Below are 16743 nucleotides of genomic sequence, written 5' to 3' on the forward strand. Positions count from 1 at the left end.
TGGTAGAAACTCTCCCTGCTGTTCACTAACTTTGCTCAGATTTGGTCTGAAAAAAAAAAAAAAAAAGCTTGGTAAGAGCGCAAGTAATGGAGCTTAACTGGCATTCTGTATCCTATTTTTCTATAATTTTTGATCAACTTGTTAACCAGTTATTTGTAAATTTTTGCTCTTAATGTTACCAAAAAAGTATTCTTTACAAAGCAGAATGACCGTTAGGCATTTTGTTCAGCGTCAGGTATTTTGTTTTCCAGTTCGCATGAAGCCAACATCTGCTTAACTTGCAGACCTTGCAGGGTTGTTAATGACAGTAATGTCAGTGTGCTACTGCAACAGGATCTAGAAAATTTGGGAAGATGGGCTGAGAAGTGGCAACTGAAGTTTAACATTGACAAATGCAAAGTACTGCATATGGGTAGAAGTAACTCCAGAGGAACGTACCAACTGTGTGGTACTACACTTAAGGTGATAGAAAATGAAAAAGACCTGGGAGTAATTGTGCAGTCAGATAAGAAGTTTTCTGAGCGATGCAGACACGCTGCCAGGGCATTTATGGGGTTTTGGCAATGATATAAAGGGATTTTGCTAGCAGGGAAAAGGAGGTGATTGTCCCTCTGTATAAGTAATGGTCTGGCCACGCCTTGAGTACTGCGTACAGGTCTGGAGGCCTCATTTTAGGAAGGATGTAGATTTTCTTGAACGTGTACAAGATTTCTGAGTCGACATCTATCACAACAGAATGATTTACGACGACTTTTATTTATTTTTTTCAGGTAAGATTGTATGCAGTCATTGCATATTAATTGCTTACACTCAATACATTGGATAATTGGGTCAGAGCTGGTCCCACAGATGGTGCAGACACTAGACTTTTGACAGATAGTAGTATTTGTCATATTGAATTCAGATACTGTAGTGTTACTAGACAATTTAATATTACCACCAGTTTTGGTTTTGCAAGCAATTGGCGCTCTGACCAGCCTGTCTCTTAGTTGTCCCGCAGTGAAATCCACAGGTAGCAGGGGTGTGAGTGGGTGGGGAGGAGAGCAGAGTGGCTATGCAAAACTCTAATGCCGGGTCAAAGTCAAGTGTCTGTTGGACACATGTATAAGTTGAACTACAAGATAATGGCTGAAAGCGCTTGTATAAAGAAGCAGGATGAACATGCAGAAATTCATTTAATACTTATCTGTTATCTGCTCAAATAATTTTTTGGCTGTACCCTTGAAGCATAAGGAAGATTGGATCTCACCATGATGTCTATCATAACCAACATGATGGAAGAGATGATGGGGTTGCTAGAGCTTTGCTCTGGATACTAAATTGGTTTCTCCATGTCAAGCCTTCAGTAAGCAAAGTGGTGGTAATGCACCTGTTGAGAGTCTTTTACCATCTAGTATTGCCTGGTGACAAAGAGGGGTGACATTTCTCTTGGGATATAAGTTTAGGATTTTAATTTTGTACTGAAATTGAAATTTTATTGAAATTAAATCGAAATCATGACTCAGATCAGAGCAGCAAAGCAAAAGGCTCAAGCCAATGGGAGTGCTGTGGCTCAGGGGAGAACTGAGGGGGGCAGTTTCCCTCTGAATCACAGCCTATTAAAATGCACTACTTGCTTGATGTTTGTGGAGCAGTCGGGTACGGGACATGATACTGCCATGGGGGATGTCTTTTTGTGTGCACGATGCAAGGAGTGTAAGGAAATCAGGCGACAACTCAGTGTTGTTATGGGTCTATATGAAAGCTTGAAGCACAGGGTGGATGCCCTCGAAGGATTAAAAGTGAGGGCCCATCAAGCTCTCAGTTGCCCACACCAATGCCAGAGCTTGCACTTGGTCATCACGCGACACAACGGCAGCCCCAAGGCAGAATGCGCTGGTCCCAAAGGAACTAGTAGTTGTTGGTGACTCAATTGTCGGGGAAACGGGAAACATGCTTTGTAAAAAGGATAGGTGGAACAGGACCAGGGTATGTCTGCCAGGGGCAAAGGTTGATGACGTTGTAGAGCGGATATCATCTTTTAAGGGCACAAAAGGTGATATAGTTGTACACGTTGGCACTAATGATATTAAGAGTAGGAGACCAGCGGAATTACTTAACAAGTACAGGTCACTGTTGAAAAAAAGCCGTGAATTAGGGTTGAATTTGAAAGTGTCTGCAATTCTGCCCAGACACGATAGGAGGGAGTATATGATGAGAGCCCTGTCGATCAATTCGGCCCTGGAAGCATTGTGCAAGGCTCAAGGGGTAGAATTTTTTTCAGCCTGGTCTGTACTTGTTAACAGGAGAGACTGCTTCTACAGGGATGGGATACACTTAAATAGAAAGGGTGCAAGAATGTTTGCTGATGCTATCGAGGCAGTGTTAGGTGGGTCGGAAAACTGCTAGATTGGGGGAATACAAGGACTAAAAGATTAACAGTAGCCACTGCCAGAGGTGAAAGTGATTCTTGCACTGCTTCTATTGGAATGAGCCGTAGCCTGGAAAATAAGATGCAGGATATTTCAGAGACTGCTGGGAATCATTGGGGTACAAGTAAACACATCGGTTGTGTTAGGGTAGCTAAGAAAAAGAACAGGTGCATGTATAATTGCGTGTACACCAATGCCAGGAGTTTATTAAATAAATTTGATGAATTTGAGGTATTGCTCAAAACATCAAAGGCAGATATTGTGGGGATTTCAGAGACATGGTGTCACACAGATATAAGGAATGCAGAACTGGAATTTGGCGAGTACAATGTCTACAGAAAGGATAGGAAGGGAGGAGGGGTTATGCTATTAGTTAAGAAATACATAAAATCCAAGGAAGTGAAGCCAGTCGATATTGCTGGACAGTGCAGTGTTGAGTCAGTTTGGTGTGACATAAGCATTGGGAGATCAAAATTGAGAGTAGGAGTGTGCTATAGGCCTAATGACTCTGATGAGTATAATGAGAAACTGTACAGGGAAATAGTGGGCCAGTAAATCAGAGAGTCTTATAATGGGGGATTTTAATTTCCCAGATATTGACTGGAATTTGGGGGCTGGTCACTCACACACTAGCAAGGCTTTTGTGGATTTATTGGATGATTGTTTTCTACATCAGCATGTTCGGGAGGCAATTAGAGGGAGTAATACTCTTGATTTGATTATCAGTAGTGATTTTTCATGCATTAAGAATCTGCAGGTAAATGAACCACTAGGTGGCAGTGATCACAGTGTTCTGAAGTGGGATTTACTCAGAGGTAACTACCATTAGGGGTAAAGGGAAGGGTTATTGCTTTCGTAATGGCGACTATGATGGACTGAGACAGTATTTAAATTCTATACAGTGGGACCAACTGATGATGTTACCAACAGCAAATTCAAAATGGGAAGCATTCAAAGAACTTATCTTGGAAGCTACTAGGCTTTACATACCAACTAAGAAATATTGTTCAAGGTTTAGGCCTAAGTGGATGTCAGATGAACTAATGAGACATGGCAGAGAAGAAAAATGCATGGGATACATACAAATTCACACGTGACACAGAAGCCTATGGTAGATACAAGTTGATCTGTAACCAAGTTACAAAAGGAGGTTAGGCAGGCGAAGGCAGATTACGAGAAATCTTTGGCAAGGGATGCAAAGAAAAACAGCAGAGAGTTCTTTACTTATGTAAACTCTAGAAGGAAGGGGATGAATCAGATTGGTCCACTTGATATCGATGGGTCAACTGTTGATGATCCTGCTCAGGTAGCTAACAAACTAAATGAATATTTTGCATTGACATTCACACATGAGGAGTTATTCAGCGAGGGGAATGCCAGAGGTGTATTCAACTCTGGCAGTAATCTAGAGAATCTTGTAATAACTGAGAGTAAAGTGGAGGAGAAATTGTTGAAGATAAATACAAGAAAGGTACCTGGGGTGGATGGTATCTATCCAGTTATATTAAAAGAGGCAGCAAAGGAAGTAACCAAACCCTTAGCCATAATTATGAGAGCTTCCTTGGACTCAGGGGAAGTACCCATGGACTGGAGATGTGCAAATGTGACCCCAATTAACAAAGGAGCATCAAAGGGCGGCACAAGTAATTATAGACCTGTTAGTTTAACTTCTTTTCCTGGAAAATTAATGGAAGCACTGGTTAAAGAAGCACTGCAGGATCATCTTGACAAGAATTGAGTTAAAGCTCAGACACAGCATGGTTTTGTTAAGGGAAGGTCTTGCCTGACTAATTTGATTGGATACTATGATGTAGTCACAAAAGAATTGGATGTAGGGAATAACTTTGATATTATATATTTGGATCTTAGAAATTCTTTTGATACTGTTGCACATGGAAGACTGCTGCACAAATTGGAGCAGTGTGGCATTGGAGGCAAATTGCTGCTATGGATAAAGGGGTGGTTGAAGGGGAGAAGACAGAGAGTGGTAATCAATGGACACTGCTCATCGTGGACTAATGTTATTAGTGGAGTCCCTCAGGGTTCAGTATTGGGTCCATTATTGTTTTCTGTATATATAAATGATATTGATGATGGTATATCAAGCTTAATGTCCAAGTTTTCAGACAATACGAAGGTTGGCAGGGTTGTCAAGGACACTACTGACGCTATGCTACTGCAACAGGATCTGGAATGGTTGAGCAGATGGGCTGAGAGGTGGCAAGTGAAGTTTAACATTGACAAATGTAAAGTACTACATATGGGAAACAGCAACCCCAGAGCAACGTATCAACTCTGTGGTGCTACACTGACAGTGGTAAAGAATGAAAGGGACCTGAGGGTGGTTGTGCAGGCAGATATGAAGTTTTCTGAGCAGTGCAGATGGGCTGCAAGAGTAGCTCATGGTGTCTTATCAATGATATACAGGAATTTTGCTAGCAGTGATAGGGAGGTGATTATTCCCTTGTATAAGGCAATGTTCAAGCCGCACCTTGAGTACTGTATACAGGTCTGGAGGCCTCATTTCAAGAAGGATGTAGAGATGCTGGAACGAGTACAGAGAAGGGCAAGAAGATTAGTGAATGGAACAAAGGGGTGCTCTTATGAAGAAAGGCTTAAGTTTTGCAAATTACAGTGTCTGGAGACTAGGCACCAGCGAGGTGATATGATAGAGGTGTATAAAGCTTTGAATGGTTTGAGCATGCACAATGCTGATGGGATTGTTCCTCTATCTCAGAATAATCACCTGAGAGGGCATAAATTCAAATTGAGGAAAGATGGATGTAGGATAGACGTGAGGAAATTTGCCTTTAGCCAGCGGGTGGTTGGTTGGTGGAACAGACTTCCATCGCTTGTCGTGGAAGTTGATAACCTAAATAAGTTTAAGGCTCAGCTGGACAGGTATTTCGAACGAACAGAGGGGTGAAGTGGAAGTGGTTATTTTTTATTTATTTACTTTTTTTTTTTTTTTTTTTTTTTGGCTGATGCTGCATAAGCTTGCTTTCTTGCATCAAATGCCTCTACTAAAGCTAATGCTAATATCTGAGAGAATGTCTGTGACAGCCTCAAGGACCAAACAGGGAAATATAGAATATAGGATTTTACACTAATCTAAAGAATATCCATTAATCACAGCCCTCTGGTAATGCTGACATTTTCAAGTTTATACTGCAACCTCCCGAGGGACTGAGTCAAATGCCTTTCTAAAATCCAAATAAACTATATAAAATCTGTTCCCTACATCTAGCTCATGAGTTACTAAGTCAAAATAGCTTACCAGGTTAGTTAAATATGATTTGCCCTTAATAAAACCATGTTATATGCTCTTTACAATGCCATTTCTATCTAAATGCCCCTGGATTGCACTCTTAATCATTGCCTTTAAGATTTTTCCCCTACCACTGAAGTTAGAATAAGATGGATCTGTAGTTACAAACTTCACTCTTAGAATCATTTTTATATATTGGTGATACATTGGCACTTCTGTAATCCAAAGGACTATCTCCCAAGTCCAAAAGTTCTGTCATTGGTACTGTGAGCCCTATTTCATCACCAGGTTTGCTAGTAATGATAAGATTTAGAATATTCTTCTCCCTAACATTTTCTCTAATATGCTATTGCAAATAATAATAAGGCCTGTACAGGCAACTCTCGGTTTATGAATGTTCAATTTACGAACATTCGCTATAACGAACGTCACAGTTCATTCAAAATTTCTTAAAGTCGTTATAAAACGAAATGCCAAACGTATAGTGAACATAATTATAAGATTTAAATAAATAAACTCTCGGTTTATGAATGTTCAATTTACGAACATTCGCTATAACGAACGTCACAGTTCATTCAAAATTTCTTAAAGTCGTTATAAAACGAAATGCCAAACGTATAGTGAACATAATTATAAGATTTAAATAAATAAACTTATTACAATAATTATCAGAAAATTATTATTGATAATTATACTGAACTGTTCTTAGTTAATAAAAACTAATCTAGCCAGTAAAAAAACGGTTACATACCATGCCACATAGAATGTTTTTTTGTGGGAAAGAAATCGGTAATTCCCCCTACTATAATATAATAGGATGATTATTTGCTTTGCCGAGGTTATCTTAGATGGTCAACTGTTGGTTCACTTAGGGTCTGGGAAAGGAAAGCTTCCCCATTCCTTTCTGTTATAATCGTAAAGATACCTGAAATGGAAAATAGCAGCGCTGCAAACAGCAAAAAATGCTCCTGACAGATCTTTCACGTTGCACAACAACAAACGTGGTCAGTTGTTTTATAGACACTGTTACAGACTCATCTAAATTCTGAAGTAACAGAAGACCCTGATATTCCATGGCCTCCCAGAACATTTGCAAGGCAGAAAATGGCCGCAGCTTTTAAATCAATTTCTGAGGGATTGGCAATCTTTGAAAAAGACGCAAATATGGAATGAATTGCAAAAATGATGAGGCATTTATGAAACAGCTGGAAAACCCAGCTGCTTCTTCATTATCAGACTCCCGTCCATCTTCCTCATCTGCACCTAGTGTCACTTATGTGGAAAACTCTGATGAAGATATTGATGAGTAAAAGTTGAATACATATGTATGTACAGTACATATTTATTCTTTTCTTATTTTATTTTACATTATGTATCATATAAGATAAACCATAACGTATACATACATTATAATAAAATGTATTGTATAGACCATTCGATGTTTAGTACATGGTTTTAATGCTTTAAAATGGCTGCTAACATGTACGATATGTATCATAAAAGCTCAGGAATGAAAGATACATATGACGAACAACGTCTTGGAATGGAACTCTTTCATTAACCGAGGTTTGTCTGTATATTTCTTTAATATATAGGCCATCTTATGCAATCTCATCCCCCCACCATATGATAAAGACAGCCATTCCTGTGATGGCCATAGAATCAAAATGCAAGTTGAGGTAGTGTTTACCTGTGTCAACAGGCAAAGTCAGCTAAAGGTTAGCCCATTGTTTGCCTATTACCAGATTTTATGGTATCATTCCTTGACTTTTGGAAACTACCGTATCCCAATCTGCTTGGTAACTATGATCCGTATTTATCCATCTGGTTATATCTGCTGTTTTCAGATCTACTGGGGATTGGAGGAATATTTAAATGTTAGCAATCAGGGCTGTAGTTAGCCAATATCAGGCAGAGGGAATAGAGCATTTCCCCATGAGGTATTCCAAGTTTTTCAGTGTACCCAACATATATATTTATGTGTAAACAGATGTTTCTGCAGACATGATATACTAGTGCAGTAAGGCCTATTTTATAACAAAATAGGTCTTACTGACACATTATGCACAATATGTTGCTTAATGTGTCAGTAAGGCCTATTCACAAATCAGTAAGGTCTGATGTCACAAAAACAAATTTATTTGTTTTTATGACACACAGTTCAACTGCTTGAGACTGATAAATGACTGAATTCCAAAGTTTTTAAAACCAGTATATATGTCATTTGCTTTTGATCTGATTAGAAATTGGTAACATAAAAATTTAATTTTAATTTCATTTCAGAGAAACTATCCAGTCTGGATTATGATTTCCTGCAGTTCTAGGCAGTAGAAGTAGCCTTCATTTGCTATCCAAGCTTTCATTATTCACTTCAGTCTGGTGTGTATAGAATCAATTCAGTTCAGTTTATACAGTGTAAGATCATATTCTTTCAAGAATAAAGAGGTCACTTTCAAATATTTCTTTTAAATTTCAGACTTTATCAAGTAACAAATTCCGTTAACAATAACAGCTCTGTTGTTTGAGTTGCACATTATAAATTCTGCAACACTGGTTACATTTATATTGAAAACCACAAGCCTGCTAGATTTTTTGGTTGCAGAATTGTTTTATATTAATTGAATTAAATATAGGAGAATTCCCAGTTCCTTCTCACATGCATTCCAATACATAAGTAAAAGAACCATGATTAAAATACAAAAAAAAAAGTGTTGAGAAAATTGGTTGAATTTCATACATTATTCAAATCCAGTTTATGGAAATAAAGTCAACATTAGAGCTAATTAATTTTTACAGGCATTGTTATGAAAGTTGCAGTTATATAGTAGTAGTATGCTTGTTTATTTGGGATGCGCAAAAACACAAGCAACTCCATATCTGACAAAGGTAGAAACAATGTAATTTGCAGGGCACCTTCCTAACTATTTGTTAAATAATCTTTATTGATAAGATAGTCTGTGTTATCTGTACGAGGGCTGTTCAATATAGAATGATCATAATTTTTCACAAACAACCATATTGCTTGCTGTTTCGCTGAGTTGTGGTATTTAAGACCAAATCAAGCTGCATCATAACAACTGTGCAGTTGACCTATGTGCATGGTGTGAACTTAGCTGTCGGTTTATGTTCAATTATATACAAAATGGACATGTCACTTGAGGAACAGTATGCTTGCTGCTCAAATTTTGTTTCCCTATCAAGAAAACATCAGCTGAAGCATATGAAATGTTAAGAGGATTGTATTCACAGCAAATGACCATGACTGCACCCAGACGAGTAGATGCTGCATCATGACAGTGCAATATCTCACATTGCTCATATGGTCATTGAGTGTACTTAGCCAGCATTAATGTCAAATTCACAGCATATGGCTGTGTATTTCTAAAGATTTTCATGTGCAGGTTAGTTTTTGAAATAATTTTAAGGTTTTTGTTTATTCAGTATACCAAACTGTATACTGGATATATTCGAATAGAAATTCAAATTACTATTTAAAGTTAATAGTAATTTGAATTTCTAATGGTCACGTAGGTTATTTTATTTTTGTATTTAGATAAGTATTTGGAAAGCTATAGCTTAATATTCAGATAGCCTTTGCTGTCGATATCTTGGTAGAAACTTCATAACTTTCATTGGGTATCTCAAATTTAATTTCACTAGTGGTTAAAAGCTTTTTCAGCAGTATAATTTCTGTAATGCTCTGTTAATTTAAATTCCATAGTATACTGCAAGGTTAAATTTGTAAAGTTAAATTTTTTTTTTAATTTTGGAAAGCTACAGCTTAATATTCAGTTAGCCTTTGTTATCGATGTTTTGGTGAGAGTTTCATAACTTTTGTTCAGTAGCTTAAATTTAACTTTAGTAATTTTAAGTTTTTTCAACAGTTTAATTTCTGCAATATAGTGAAAATTTAAATTTTGTAATTACAAAGTTCATGGACATTGGAACTCACACGGAAATGCCTGCGAACATTTCCGTGTGAGTTGTGACTTCATTGTTTGTACAGCCTGTGGCATTCTTGCCTGACCAATTTGATTGGATACTATGATGCAGTCACAAAAGAACTGAATGCAGGGAATAACTTTGATATTATATACTTGGATCTTAGAAAGGATTTTGATACTGTTGCACATGGAAGACTGCTGCACAAATTGGAGCAGTGTGGCATTGGAGGCAAATTGCTGCTACGGATAAAGGGGTGGTTGAGGGGGAGAAGGCAGAGAGTGGTAATCAATGGACACTGCTCATCGTGGACTAATGTTATTAGTGGAGTCCTTCAGGGTTCAGTGTTGGGTCCATTATTGTTTTCTGTATTTATAAATAATATTGATGATGGTATATCAAGCTTAATGTCCAAGTTTGCAGACGATACAAAAGTTGGCAGGGTTGTTAAGGACACTACTGACGCTATGCTGCTGCAACAGGATCTGGAAAGGTTGAGCAGATGGGCTGAGAGGTGGCAAATGAAGTTTAACATTGACAAATGTAAAGTACTACATATGGGAAACAGCAACCCCAGAGCAACGTATCAACTCTGTGGTACTACACTGACAGTGGTAGAGAATGAAAAGGACTTTGGGGGTAATTGTGCAGGCAGATATGAAGTTCACTGAGCAGTGCAGACGGGCTGCAAGAGTAGCTCATGGTGTCTTATCAATGATATACATGAATTTTTCTAGCAGGGATAAGGAGGTGATTATTCCCTTCTATAAGGCAATGGTCAGGCCACACCTTGAGTACTGTATACAGGTCTGGAGGCCTCACTTCAAGAAGGATGTAGAGCTGCTGGAACGAGTACAGAGAAGGGCAACAAGGTTCTAAGGCAGATCTAGTAGACAGCCCTGGCTCATCTAGTGATTCTTTTCTTTGCAACTGTTGTAAGGAGTGTACCGATCTCAAATTACAACTTGTGCATTACGAGAAGGGGTTGCCATTGGTTGGCTGGGACCGCTTTAACTAATAAATATCAATGTGCATTACAAGAATAATTTGAGTTTCATTTAAGAAACAAGTGCTTGCTCTAGAAACAAATGTAACTGGGAGCTCATCAGGGCCTCAAGTATCTCCTAACCTTTCAAGTGATGCACCCCCGATTCGAGACCCAGAAAAGAATAGTCTAGGGCAGACTGCTCTGTTTGAAGGTGATCTTTTTTTTTTATTGGGTGACTCTGTTGTCAGGGAAATGGGTAACATTTTTTGTAATAAAGATAGGTGATCCAGAACCAGAGTGTGTTGCTAAGAGCTACAATTGATGATGTTACCAAAAGATTGTCAGATTTTAAGGTGGGTAAAGAGAGAATTATTATTCATGTGGAGACTAATGATATTAAGCGTACACGACCTGACCGTTGGAGACATATAGCACTATGCTGAGAAGATGCCGCAAGTTAGGTCTCATTGTGCATGTGTCTGCAATTCTGCTTCGACACAGTAGGAGGGACTATATGCTGAAAGCCTTGTCCATTAACTCAAGATTTTAGAGAATCTGCATGGCTCTTGGGGGAGGGGGGAATTTTATCATTGTGGCCTGCATTTGTAGAGATGGTGTTCATTTGAACAAATGCAGTGCAAAGATTTTTGCTGGTATCATTGAGGATACCCTAAGGGTTTGTGGAACTACTAGTTAGGGGGAGAAGGGTACTTTAGAAATTGCATTTATCTGATGATATGGGCCAAAGTAACGCTTGCACTGACTGCAAGAAGTCTTGTTTGTTGCCACAACAGCCAATGTTGATAGGATGTTCTGAGGATGGCAATATTTCTAATGAGAGGGAAGATTAATCACAACCCTCTATTAAAATAATTAAAGGCATTTTAATTATTTTGTCTCATAGTATTTTAATAGTAATTTATTGATATTCCAGTGAGGAATTTTTAATTGCATGGTTTTATTGTACTTTCATCTTATTTTAATAGCATTTTATTTGTATTGTAATTTTGCGTTTACGACAAAATGTCTTCCTTCACTAGAGGTTGCATGGGGGGTTTAATATTTCTGGGGTCGGGGTGGGGTTTCCACTGTGATCCTGGGGTGTTGGACTGTCCGTGTGTCAATAGTGAGATGTACATTGAGTTTTAAATTATTTTAATTATGTAAATTTGTTTTAAGTATCATTTCGTAATTTATTCGTATAAAGAGATTTGGGAAAGAAGAAATCCTACGCACTGAATAAAAGGTAACTCCTTGTTTATTTCCAAAATATTAATAGAACGTAGGAAAAATTGAGCATATGTAAGGCTCTCATTTATGTAGTATATACATACCTTTAAGAAAATATTGGAGGTGGAGGATGCTGAAATACATGACTGCTGGTCAAATAGAGCAGAAAAAGATAATACGGGACAGTTAGAGTGATGAAAAGTACTGAAACCTACAACGGGTACAAGTTGATCTGTAATACTACCACAAATAAGGGCAGGGAGGCCAAGGCTGCATATGAAAAAGCATTGGTTAGGAGAGCAAAGAATGGGGACAAGGAATATTTCATGTATGTGAATATAACAAAGAAAGCTAATCAGATTGGGCTCTTGTACACTGGGAGTGGGAAAGTCTTACAATAACCCAGCTGATGTGGATGAATTGAATAGGTACTTTGCATTGGACTTTACTGATGAAAGACCCCCTCATGCTGAGAAGAGACTGTGTGAGTGAAGCTGAGCCATATGAAATTAGTGATGTCATGATTACAGATGATCGTTTAGAAAAACTTTTGAGCATAAAGGCAAGTAAGACTCCCAGAGTTGGTCATATACCCTGTAGTTTTGAGGGAGTGTATTGAACATTTGAGGTTAATAATGAGAGCACCTTTCAACTCAAGGAAGATTCCTTTGGATTGGAGGAGTACCATTGTTATTGCCATTACATAAAAATGGTTCTAAGAGTGGTTGGTAACTACAGACTGGTTAGTCTAACTTCAATATTAGAGGCAGTGATTAAGAGTGCAGTCCAGGGACATTTAGATGTGGCATTCTGAAGGACACACAATATGGCTTTGTTAAGGGAAAATCATGTTTAACTAATTTAGCAGGCTATTTTGACACAGTTCCAATGAGTTGGATATAGGAAACAATTTTGACATAGTTTATTTGGATTTTAGCAAAGCATTTGACTCTGTCCCTCATGAGAGGTTACTGTATAAGCTTGTACAGGTTGGATTACTGGTAAGATTTTAAGATGGATTGCTGGGTGCCTGCAGGCAGAATGCAGGCACCCAGCAATCCATCTTAAAATCTTACCAGTAATCCAACCTGTACAAGCTTATACAGTAACCTCTCATGAGGGACAGAGTCAAATGCTTTGCTAAAATCCAAATAAACTATGTCTGCATTGTGCCTGCAGGCAGAATGCAGAGATTTGTGATTAATGGATATTCTTCAGATTGCTGTAATGTCAGGAGTGGGATCCTTCAAGGATCAGTTCTTGGAGCACTGTTCTTTCTTATTTTCATAAATGACATTGATGAAGGGATAGAAGGCATGATGTCAAAATTTGCAGATGACATAAAGATTGGCAGAGTCATTAATGATCATTGCCATGCAGTGCTTCTTCAGGGTGACTTGAACAGTGATGGTCAGAAGTGTCAGCTGTGTTTTAATGCTGCTAAATGCATGGGCTTACACTTGGGGTATAGTAACCCCAAATTAAATTATACATTTGGTGGGGTTGAATTGAGAACAGGGAGGAGGAAAGGGATCTGGGAGTTACAAAACAGGCAGATATGAAGTTTTCTGAACAGTGTAAATAGACAGCCAGGAAAGCCTATGGTGTCCTATTGATGATTTATCAAACATTAACCTGTAGAAATAGGGAGGTTATAATCCCACTATATAAGGCAGTTGTAAGAGCACATTTGGAATACTGTGTTCAGATAAGCAGACTTCATCTGAAAAAACACATTGACTTTCTTAAAAAGGGTCCAAATACGAGCAACTTGAATGGTGAGATCAGCAGAGGGACGACCATATAATGACAGACTCAGATTATGTGGGCTACAGAGCTTGGCAAACAGGCACCTCAGAGCTGACGTGATTGAGGTTTATAAGGCTCTGAGAGAGATTAGCATAATGAATGAAGGTGGAATTCTCACTGTAATAAAGAATTCCAGAACTAGGGCCATAAATTCAAATTACAGGGGTTGAGATTGTAGGAAATTTTGTTTTAGCCAGCAAGTCGTTGGTTGTTGGAACAAGTTGCCCTTGCAAGTAGTTGAGGCTGACAGTTTGAATAAATTCAAAAGTCAACTGGATAGTTACCTGTGGCTTCCTTCCACTGTGATGAATACTGTTACTGTTACTATAGCTCTGATTTTTTTTTTTTTAAATGTTAAAGAAGGAGCTGCAAAGAAAACATTTCCAGTCATCAGAAGCAGTTGTAAAGATATTGGAGGCGATTCATACGTGCATGTAAAAAAAATGGTTTGCCCAATGTTTTTGAAGAATAGCAGAAATGTTTAATAATTACATTTCATCAAATGTAGACTACTTTTAAAAGGACCATCAAAATATGGACTATTAATAAAGGTATGTTGTAAAAAAAAAATTATGAACATTCTTAATTGAACAACCGTAGTATATTTACTTGGATTTTGAAAGAAAAGTTTATTTCTAATAAGTTCCAAATATGACTTTTATATTTGTATCTCAAAAGATTTGTATCTCTAATTTGCCCTGCTGTGGTACAGAAATGAAACAACTGAGGATGATTTCTCAGGCAATATGGGAAACAGAACTTCTAACCTGTGTAATTGAATTATTAATTAGAGAAAAAGAGTGATGTCTGGCTCTGAAAATTGAACTTATACATAAATTCGTTTTTGTGTCATCAACATTAGTATTAGTATATGATGATACCACATCATTGACTATTACATTCCAATTGAGTGAATGAGATAATGGTGTGGTTAAATTTGACATTAGTGTATATCTTGTGTATAATACTTATCTGATTATGTGAACTTACACAGAACAGTAAGCTAAAAGTATGTAGAGCCTAGCTCCAACAGTATTATAAAATTATAGTACAGAGAATTTCTATAAGTGATTCAACGTCATTCACTAGCTATTCTGTGGCACATTTACACTACAGTTCCACTCCTCAGCAACTTTGTAAGAAAGCATTGTCTATGTAAGCAGACACTGTGAATTATGTGGAAGAAAGCCATATGAAGAGAGAGAGAGAGAGAGAGAGAGAGAGAGAGAAAAACAGAGCAGCTAACAAATGGGTTTCAACTGCTTATAGATAATAATTAATTCTATAATTACCTTTGTTATTCTAGAAAAGCATATCAGCAGATTAGTAAGTCAATTTATTGTCTGCCAAATGGTCTTAGGAATTTTTGCTGTGTACAGATTTATTTGGCATGTATAGAAGTTCCATTTTAAATTCTGTTTCCTCAAACATTAAGTTATGTTAATCTATCATACATGTCTGTAGTTAATTGCCAATCACAAGCTGTTGCTACATTTTTGAGCAGTTTAATTCATTTCTTGCTATATCGATTATAATCTTTTGTAATGCACAATTAAATTAGAATCAAGCAATAGTATTAATTTTTTAAACATTAATATTTTGAAAGAAAAATCGCCTGCATTGCATGTCGCTAAAAAGTAGTATTACCTTATCTCTCTTCAATATGCCTATTTATCTCTTATAGCATCGACTTATGCTCGGTGATCACTAAATTGTAATTCCCCTAATCTATAATGGACTAAGCTGCACAGCTCACAGGATGCAAAGCAGAACAGGTTCGTATGCTAGAGCAGTGTGATTTGCATCTGGTCATGCAAGTCAGAGTGATCAAGTAGCAGTTATGGGATGTAATAAAGATATCACAATTTCAAAAGGGCATGATTGTGGGAGCTCGTGTATCAGTGCTTCCTTATCGGAAATGGCATGTCTTGTCTGTTGCTCGTGGTCCACTGTGGTTAAGGTGTACAAAGAATGGTATCAAACAGGTCAGGCCACCTTCTGCTGACAAACCTGGAAAGGATTATGCAGTGCCGGATGAAGGCCAAGTGATACCCTAAGCACACCCCAATAATGGTCCCTCCCCTCAGCCTCGGCTTCTCCATTGCTTAACTTACAAGACATTAAGACTCAATAAGTGCTGAACGTGAAATAAGAGTTTGAAAATTTATAACCCTTTTTCAGTTTTATTCCAGGCAAGATCCCACAACTATATTAAATAAAAACTTTTCGTTTTTTAAATTTTTATTTATTTAACAACAACACTAAATATTTAGTGTATTTAGCAGTAAAAAATATAAGCAAAGATTTACCTATTGGTTTATATTTATTTACTCTTTAAAACGTTTTATCCTAGATTTTTTACTTGCAAAGTCTATAATCAAGTCCTCAAAACTAATTTGGCGTAACAATTCTGCTTCTATACTTAGCAGAGACAAAGGCATCCAATCTATCTTGTCGCATAGCTGTTCTCTTAGGATTTTTTATGTGCCTGAGTTAAGAAAATGAATGCTCAGCTATGCAATTTGTAACCCTTAATGTTAAAAAAATATGCAAAGCAATATCTACATTTGGAAATGCATAATCAATTTTGTCTTCTACAATTATTTTATAAAGTTTTTTAAACAATTTCTTACATATAAAGTTTCTGAATCTTGTTTTTTACACTTTTCGTTGCACTGAACTTATGGCACAGAAATGCAGGTAACTGCTGAAGCTCAGCACAGAGATTATTGTCCACATCGTCTGGGTAAGCATCAATTAGTTTTTGATAGCAGTGAGAGTATCTTTCAGTTTCAGCAGATGAAGTGACATTATTTGGAACATCACTTAGAAAGGAAAATCTGTCTGCTATTTCTTTGTGCACCTCTCCTCTTCTTCTTATCTCAGTTTCCAGTTTGTCAATAATTGGCTAAAAAAGTGGATATACGAAAGTTATCTCTGCCATTCGGTTTTCTACTTCTGGTGCATCTCTGTCATTGAGTATCTTCTTTCTGATATGTTTGTGAGTTTGAATGGCTTTGTAATCAACATCTGGTAGTATTTCCTTTACAAGTGCTTCAAATCTATCAAAGTCATATCTTAAAGAGCATAGTTGG

General features: G+C 37.4%; 1 protein-coding gene across 2 annotated transcripts in view; it reads left to right on the forward strand.

Moving 5' to 3' along the window:
- Positions 1 to 8142, forward strand: part of LOC150076632 (acyl carrier protein, mitochondrial-like) — a 62698-nt gene extending 54556 nt beyond the window's left edge. For both annotated transcript variants that reach the window (XM_090386069.1, XM_090386070.1), the window contains exon 5: positions 7963 to 8142. The gene's annotated coding sequence lies outside the window, so the exon portion shown is untranslated. The remainder of the gene's footprint in view (positions 1 to 7962) is intronic.
- Positions 8143 to 16743: the final 8601 nt, after the last annotated feature.

Source organism: Mastigoproctus giganteus, chromosome 12 (assembly GCF_048544385.1).
Source record: "Mastigoproctus giganteus isolate SK-2022 chromosome 12, ASM4854438v1, whole genome shotgun sequence".
NCBI classification, from domain to species: domain Eukaryota; kingdom Metazoa; phylum Arthropoda; class Arachnida; order Uropygi; family Thelyphonidae; genus Mastigoproctus; species Mastigoproctus giganteus.